Here is a 9,577-nt window from a genome sequence, read left to right on the forward strand (position 1 = left end):
GATGCTGACTTGCTGTGCTTGTGTCCACATGTGTGATCCTGTAGGAGCAGCTTATTCACTGCGGGTGGATGTTTGGAAAGTGGGGGAAAAATATCGTTCCAAGTAACGGCTCCAAAAGCAGCTGGGCCAGGTTCTGGTGGAGACTGGGAGCTGGGGGTAGGATTCTCAGTGCAGTTTAGTCAGAGTTCGAGAGCTGATCTAATGACCGATTCCTCGTCTGTTTATTACTGGTGTAGTCACAGGAAGTGGTCTTTCCTCTTCAAGCATTTGTAAGCAGAAATATGGACACCAGTTTGTACCACTTCTGAATGAATAACGTATCTCAATATTTAGAAATACTATAATCTCAAAGCAGGCTAAAAGCTAATTTCCTGGGCTTCCTTTTCAAGCAACCTGTTGAGTTTACATTGTAAAAGTACTAAGAGCGGGTCTCCTTTGATCTCCGCTTGTTTTTGGTCTTGGATTAAGGGATGGTCTTTCTGAGGCAGGAGTTAAATCTCTTACTCGGCTGTTCTAATAGTTCTGGTCACCTCTTATTTCCATCATAGTGTTTTGGGATGGAGCATTGCTTCAAAACAAAGGGAACCTTGGTTTATCAGTAGTGTCCTTCCAAAGTTGTGTGCAGATGGGGTTGTTATGGCAGTATTGATTTTTCTACCCAGTGATTCTTTGAGCTGTTTCTTTTTCTAGGTCATAATTGAACCACATGTCTTTAATAGAAACAAACAAGAAGTTGGTCACAAGTTCAAACTATGGGGGGGGGGGGGGGCGTCTTGTCTTGCTTCTTGGTAGCAATCTTGATGGATTGCAGCGGGTATCGTCTTAAAAAGTGTTTGTTTGACAGTCCACTGAGCTCAGAGCAGATCTGAGAAGGATGATTCTCGATCTACACAAGTCAGGAGTGTCTTTTAGAGCCGTTTCTAAACAACTGCAGATCACCCAAGATCATCAGGTCACACTGTGGGATTAGGCGGCGTTGCCACTTTGCCAAGATCTGGATAAGAAGACCCAAACTGTCGCCCTCAGCTGAGAGGAATGGTTTGGGATGGTCGGAACAACCCAAGAGCCGCAAGGTTCAGGTCTTCCAGGAAGCTGCTGGAACACCAGTGTGACCGTCTACAATCAAACCAGTCTTAGATCACCATGAGCTGCCATCCAAGAAAAAAAAGCTCCCACTCCAAAATCAACACCTTCAAGACCGATTAAAGAAGAGTACATTTGAGAGCCAGGAACACTGCGCCAGCTGTTAAACATGGTGGGGGTAGCATCATGCTCTCGGGCTGTTCTGCTGCCAGTGGTACACAAAATGGAATAATGAAGAAGGAAATCTTCAGCAGAACCTCAAACCATCAGCAAGACCAAACAGTGCACAGTTCTGGTACCCCTGCCCTTCAGCTCATCTGTTAATTGCCAGGGTTGGTGGGGCTGTTGGAGCGGGGAACTCCGCGAACTGTGCTGGACTACTGTAGCCACTGTTGCCCACCGCTGTGCTAGACTGTTGAAACTTGGGCGAAATCGGGTGTCCCAACAGGATAGTGGCTCCAAACACACATCAGAGGTGGTGTGGATGGGATGAAGCGGGCTAGCATTAAGCTTACCCCAGCCGTGTCAAAAATATGTGGACAACTTAAAAGTTGTCTCTATGCTAGGAAACCAATTAATTTCATTGGCATCTACCAATTCAGCCAATAAAAGTCAAATATCCAACCAGGTGTGTGGTGATGGCTACCAAACGCATCTAGTTTAGGATTTAGCAACATATTAGACTAATTTAAAGCCTGTATTATTAATTAATAAATAAATGAAAACTCATGAATGCATGTTTGTTTTCTATTAAAGGGGAATGAAGGACGGTTCACAGAACTCATTGAAAGCCCAATATTGCCATGGCCTTCATGTCCAGGATGAGTGTACGTAAACGTCTGACCACATTTAGCTGGAGTTACGTTGGCTTCATAGCTTCAGTACAAACATGAGTCCCTCAAAACCCAGCTCTGTGCTAAGCTGTACTTGATACTCTGAGCCGAGATCAATATCCCTGTGAAATTCAGGATACTAATCTGAGAAGGTTGGAAGCAGTATGTTGTATTCATCAGAATAATAGAGGGAACAATGAGATTATGGTCTGGCCCCTTTTTTTTAACAGTCACTGTTAACAGAACCGCGGCTGGTGTTTTCATCGTGGGTTGAAGGCCGAGTGTTAAATGAGGAGAACAGTGGTGCTTTAGTATGGAACACTTTCACTGGGACAGAATTTGAAGGTTTAGGGTTTTATGGGAGCGTCAACATTACTGAGGAGCGTTCATAATCAGAATAGTAACAGTTCTGTAGAAGATGCAGAACGGTTGCACAGCACAGTGGTTCCCATTTGCAGGCAGTTGCTGTACTGTTGCTATGTTGTTGCTATGGTATTCCAGGAAAGTTCCTAGGTTTGCTAGTTGGTTGCTAAGGTGTTCCTAAGTGATTGCTAGGTGCTTGCTGTGGTGTTGCTAAGTGTTTGCTAGGCGATTGCTATGGTATCCCAGGTGGTTGCTAAGGTATCCTATGTGATTGCTTTGGTGTTTCTAAGTGGTTGCTGTGGCATCTCAGGTAGTTGTTATGGTATCCCAGGTGGTTGCTATGGTATCCTATGTGATTGCTAGGGTGTCCCTAAGTGATTGCTGTGGTCTTTCTAGATAGTTGCTATGGTATCCCGGGTGATTGCAATGATGTTCCTATGGTGTGCTGTTGTGCTGTGGTGTTCATAAGTGGCTGCTATTGCATCTTGGGTGGTTGTTATTGTGTTGCTAAGTGATTTCTTCTGTGCTGATAAATGGTTGCTGTGGTATTCCAGGTGGTTGTTATGGTCTTTCTAGATGGTTGCTATGGTATCCTGTGTGATTGCTATGGTGTTCCTAAGTGGTTGATGTGGTGCTGATAAGTGGTTGCTGTGGTCTTTCTAGATGGTTGCTATGGTATCCCAGGTGGTTGTTATGGTCTTTCTAGATGGTTGCTGTGGTATCCTGTGTGATTGCTGTGGTCTTTCTAGATGGTTGCTATGGTATCCCAGGTGATTGAAATGGTGTTCCTGTGATGTGTGCTATTGTGCCGTGGTGTTGATAAGTGGTTGCTATTGCATCTTGGGTGGTTGTTATTGTGTTGCTTAGTGGTTTCTCTGGTGCTGATAAGTGGTTGCTGTGGTATCCCAGGTGGTTGCTATGGTCTTTCTAGATGGTTGCTATGGTATCCCAGGTGATTGCAATAGTTCTTAAGTGGTGTGGTATGCTGTGGTTTTGAGAAGTGGTGGCTATTGTATTCAGGGTGGTTGCTATGGCGTTGCTGCATGGTTGCTATGGTGTTACAATGCTCAGCCATAATAAAAAAAAAAGCCATTCACGGCACGCTCAGAGTGTTGACTGAAAACCGGCCGTTCCTCTTCTGGTTTGGAAATCCCGGAAGCTGAAGCCACTCCACCTGTGTTGTAATGCTGGAATTCCCCGCAGCGACGGCTCAGAGCGAATGTGAAAGCCCCTCATCTGCACAGACCCAACTCTGGAAAGTTCACCCTCCAGCACATGATGGTTGCAGCACTGGCGCCGTTTCTGACATTCTGCCCCTTTTTCCTCTAAACCAGTCTTGGTCCAGTGGCTCCTTGTCCTGTGTCCTGTGACTAAACAGCTATGCCACTAGTAACGTAATTATAGTGTTTGACCTCGGCCTCCGCTGGGGCAAGACTAGTCTCAGGAAGGGCCTCATTAGTCCCTATCAGTCTTGTGGTTCAGCAATAATCTGATAATCTGATTCAAGACTATCTAATGACTCAAATAGAAACGGGCTCTCTCGCAGGCCCTGCAGAACGTGAGCCGATCACGTTTATTCAATCCGAAGAAATACTTCCTGCGTGAACCGCGATTCTTTATTTGAGTTGAATAAACCCTTTCTGTGTGAGGAGGGGTACCTTCAGTCCCTGGGTGGTGAGAAGTCTAATGGCCTGGTAAGGAAGCTGTAGCACAGTCTGGCACTGATGGCCTGGATGCTCTGGTACCTTCTGCCAGGTATAAATAAATTATATATACACTGTATTGCCAAACGTATTGAGTATTAAATGTACTAATAAAATAATTATTAATTCAAATTATTATTTTATTTTTTAATAATTTTAATTAATTTATTATATATGGTTTCATTTATTTATTTTATTATTTTATTACAATTCTTAAATTATTATTAATTTCAAAAGGATTCACTCACCCATCCAAATCATTGAAGTCAGGTGTTCCAATCAGCTCCATGGCCACAGGTGTATAAAACCAAGCACCTACTTCTACAACCATTTGTGGAAGAACGTGTCACTCTCAGGAGCTCAGTGAATTTCACTAATGCAGATGCTTCATCCTTCTATAGGGAGAGAGATATTGCGCAATACGCTGAAGCACCCGGGCCTTTATCCACCACCCAAGTGGCAGCAGCCAACAGCAGGAATCGATTAACCAAGTATTGGTGAGCCAGATATTTAATATTTAGAATATTTAAATTAATATAAAAATGACTTATATCTGTGTGATATCATTTCAATTTATTATTCAATGTTATTTTTAAAAAATATTTTAAAATATTTAAATATAAAATATTTTCATTATGATGTCTTGTATGGTCCCTGGTGGCGTTGGGGCCCTAAGCGGCCACGGAATTGGAGTATGCCATGGGCCGCCTCAAGCCTCACTCTCTTCTTTTACTGCCAGGTAAAAAGGGGGGAGAAAGACCAGGTATTGAGGCTGGCTGGATTTTGGAGAACATGAGACTGCAGCTCCAGAGTTGAGGCTGCAAATCAACACAAGACTACACGAGCTCCCTCAAAACCACTGAGTCACAGCAAATCACAGCATTTCAGAAGATGTGAAGAGGTGGGATTATACTTTGGAATTATGCGTCTAGGATTATGACTGGAAGAAGAGATCCCGTTTAATTTCAGGTTGCCAAGCGGCCGAGTCTCATGACCGAGATTAGAGCTGGAGGTGGACTTTGAACCTGTTTTTCCCTCTTATAACTTTGTTGGATGTTAAAATCAGCCACAAATATTTGTGGACACCCTTTCTAATGAATGCTGCTTTAGAATTCAGCTACTTTAAGTCCCATTGTTGTCTGGTCCTTTTAGAGAAGTACTGCCAATAGAATAGGACTCTCTGGAGCAGATCAACATCATGACCCTATTGGCTCCATGCTGCCTAATAATGCCAGGCGTGGGCTAGAGGGGTATAAAGCCCCCCAGCATTGAGGAGCTGTGGAGCAGTGGAAGAACTGTGCTCTCAGGAATGATGGTCGTGGAGCTCCATCCAGTACTTTTGAGATGAGTTGGGGATGATGAGGTGGGGTGGTGATCATCCTCATCCAACATCCTGACCTCACTAACACTACTCTTGTCGCTGAATGCAATCAAATCCTCACAGCAATTGTTCTCCAAAATCTAGTAGAAAGTCTTCTTCCCTGGACGGTAGAGACTGTTACTCCAACAAAAGCAGGATCTACTTGTTTTGCTTTTAGAACAAACAATGAACGAGCAGGTGTCTCAATACTTTTGTCCATGTAGTGTGAAGGTTTTTAAATGGGTCTAGACAGCCTACATCAGTGGATGCTCCTTGGATTGCTAGTGTCGCTGTGTCTGGAGACAATATTGTGTCTTTCTAATAGACAGGCTTCCTAATATTACTCACAGTGACACTTTAAGGTCCAGTGGACTCGAAGACTGCTGGTTCGAATCCCGGGTCGTGCTGCTTGCCATCAGTAGCCGGAGTCAGAGAGAGCACAACTGGCCTGGCTCTCTCAGGGGTGGGCTGATGGCATTTTCTCCCCACATCACTCCTAGTGTGATGCTGGTCAGCACATGTATCTGTTAGCAGTTGTATCGGAGCTGGGGAGCCGTGCTTTCCAATTTCTTCCAATTTGGGTAAAAAATGAGCTGATAGCCCAGTGTATTTGAAGAATAAGGCCATAACATGGTATTGTTTTGATCTAATAGCCATGTCACTCCTCTGCTGTGTTCACTTCACTTCACTGGCTTCAGATTCAGACCCTGACTCTGGCCTACAAAGCCAAGACTGGACCAGCCAGCCCCTCCGTACTTGATGGCGATGGTCAAAAGCCGATCTGCACTGAGAGTCCTTCCAGCTTCAAGTACGGCTCGGCTCGACCCGCCATCCTTTAAGATCCACGGAAGACGAGCGTCCAGACTTTTTACTGTCCTGCACCGAAGTGGTGGACGAACTTCCCCTGGGTGTCCGAAGAGCAGAGTCCAACGCTCGCTGTCCTCAAACCCAGACTGAAGACTCTCCTCTTCTGAGAGGACTTGGGCGAATAGGAGAGTATTATGGTCTCCATATTGACTTGTGTTTAGTAGAGTCTAAGATTAGAGGAGCTTTAAATTTTAGTCTATTTAAACTAGCTGAGGTTCTTCTTCAGTAAACAGTGAAGCTCTTTTGTAAGTCGCTCTGGAGAAGAACGTCTGCTAAATGCCTTAAATGTAAATGTAATCATATATAAAGAACCTGGTATCAATCCAATATGCAAATAACCCCAAAACCCAACATCCACAATTATTTTCCCATTCCTTTAATGACCCGAATATTTTGCTTCTGGTGATCAGTGAAGTGTAAGAAAGTAGACACTGGTGGGAAATCCTTCAGTAATGCAAACAAAGCACTCAGTATCTACAGTATATACCACTTCAGTATCAGTGACTCCTCCCATCTAATGGGAAAGTCTATGTACACCCTGTAGGCAGGGTACATAGGTTAATCCCTGAAGCGTTTCTGTCTTGTGTAAGACAGTTGAGCCCTGTGGAGTTTTCATCTGTGTGTTAGTGAGTGCTGGTGTGAGCGAGATCACTTTCCCTCGGCCTGACCACAGAAAAGGTAAGATAGTCATAAACGATGAGCATGTTCACAGCAGTGTCACAGTATTGCCTTTATCACAGTAAATGCTCAGTAAATGGCTTTTTGGTGGCTGATTTTCTGTTCAGAGTGATGTCTGGAGCTGATTTGCTTCTATGCAATATATTTAACATATCGCCTAAACATTGTCAAAACGTATACGGGGAAGCACAACCCTTTTTTTCATTTGATTTCATTTGAGCAGTAGTAAACACAGCCACTGTAGCCAATCAAAAATTCAACAATATTTTCAGATCCTAATGCACAGTGACTCTGTCTTTCATAAAAGAATAAAACATCTGTAGCCTGAGCTTTACAAAGGCTCAGATTGTTTTTGAGAAGGTCTCAAACATTCTCTCAAACCAGTTGTAATTAGGAACTGTTAACTGAATCAAATTTCCAAGCCTTCTAAATCCTCTGAGTCTTCAGACATTGAGCTAACACCAATCCACCATGAACTCCTCTAAGCAACTGGCTAAAGATCTGGAAACTAAAGTAATCAATGCCCAGAGGACAGAGGAAAGCTGTAAGAAGATAGCCAAGTGTTTCCAGCTTACGATTTCTACAGTTCAGGGACACTGTGGAGGTTAAGATGAGATCTGGAACTCTCAGAAGGAACTGATTGCATACTGATAAGACCGACACATCAAAACCCTCCTATGACTGCTAAGACCCTACGTGAAAGTCTGGCATCGCTCCACTGTGCAGCATTATTTACACAAGCATAATCTTCAGGAAAGAGGAAACCTTACCTGTGACCTCGTCACGAAACTCGATTTTTGAAGAATGCTGAGAAGCTGGCGGAGGTATTTTTGGTGAAAAAGAAAAATGTATTTCAGTAAAAGAACACCTTGCCAACTGTGAAGCATCAGTAATGCTTTGGGGTTGTGTTGCTGCCAGTGGCATTAGCAATATTGCACGAGTGGAGGGAAGAAAGGATTCCACAAAATACCAGCAAATTCTGGATGCAAATATCAAATCAAATCAAATTTATTTGACCCATCCTCCTCTGATCAGAACTATTGATAAATTATTGATAAAAGTCACCGAAACACCTGTTGTACTGCTCAGGTGTGCAACATATTTATAATCATAATATATTAATAATTCTAATATAATAGCTAATATAGTCATGGCAGTGATGGTCAGAGTAATGAGAGTAATGATGGGTAATAGTGGTGATATTATGAGAGTCCATCTAGGTTTTAACATGGTCATTAGGCAGGTAGCAGTGGTAGGAGGGTGTGCAGCTGGTCTGGCACGGGTGGTGGGGGAGCCTGGTGGACGGACTGGCAGGTGGCAGCTGGTCTAATGCAGGTGAAGGGGAGGGGAGTCTTCTAACTCTTCATATTTACTCTAAGAAGGTCAATAAGAACGTATCTGTTAAAAGGCTTCTACACAGGATAATGACCTTAAAACCACCATGGACCACCTGAAGAGACTCAAGGTGAAGCTTTTGGAAGGGCCTCCACAGTCCCCTGACCTAAACATCATAGAGCATTTGTAGATAGATCTCAAACAAGCTGTGCAGCAAGACCAGCCAAGACCGTCTCAGAGCCTCAGGCCTTCTGCATTACACACTGATTTCTACCAATGGAGGCGTTACTGAGTCCTGACTCTGTACGGTGCCTGTACTTTTGCACAGGTCACATGATTTAAATGTATTTTTTTATGTTATGAATGAACTGTGCTTTGGGATTTCCTGACAGTATATTATATAATATTTGAGTTGCTACAGAGGGGGTGTGTACTACTGCTGAAATAAAAAAAGGAACAATATATATATTCTTATTCTAGAATTGCAGGTACAAGTGTGGGAAGATTTGACTCACCAGTCAACTCCGTTATTGTTAAACTGTTTAAACCATTTAAACCATTTAAACCAGTAACAGAGTCGACATTTTACACCATTTTGTGCCTCAACTCCATGATTTATCCCCAAACTAGATTCCAAACGGCGTTTTATGGGCTTTCAGCATATTACTGTTTATTACAAATGGAATGAGGGATTTACTTAATATCATAATAATAAATCTGACAAATAATGAACATGTTAATTTATTTATTAATTGATTAATTTGTAATTATTTAATATAGTCTATAGACATAGACAGATGCCCGTGCAGGTCACATGTTTTATTTTAGTAGAACTGTTTGTAGATTTTATGTGGTTTTAAGTCAGATGCACTTGACCACAACATTAGGACAGCCATAATGTATATATATTTTTTAATTGCTGAAATTACATATTCAATAGACAATAAATATTTTATGCAATTGTCTTGTTTTATTATTTAAACACAAAACAACTGTATTAAAAATTAGACGAAATTATTTGATTTACAATTTGACTGTCAGTGAGTGTCTAAAACAGGAGGTAAAGGTAGTCAGTGATGTGTGGGCTGGGAGTCGTTTAGTTAATATTTAATATTTTGTGTGTAATTTGTGGCTAAAATATATAGATAAAGTAAATAATATCATTTAAAACTGATTCAAGATTTATATTTTGTTTAATAACAAAAGGTTCTAGGGGATGCAAAATCTACCCCCAATTCTATAATGAGCCACATGTTATATGATACATATAATATATATTGATTAGTCCCAACAATGCAATGTGCAATACCACACACACATACGCACACATATGTGCAATTAAAGGTCAATTTGCA

The sequence above is a fragment of the Salminus brasiliensis genome, chromosome 3, assembly GCF_030463535.1.
Source record: "Salminus brasiliensis chromosome 3, fSalBra1.hap2, whole genome shotgun sequence".
Taxonomy (NCBI): domain Eukaryota; kingdom Metazoa; phylum Chordata; class Actinopteri; order Characiformes; family Bryconidae; genus Salminus; species Salminus brasiliensis.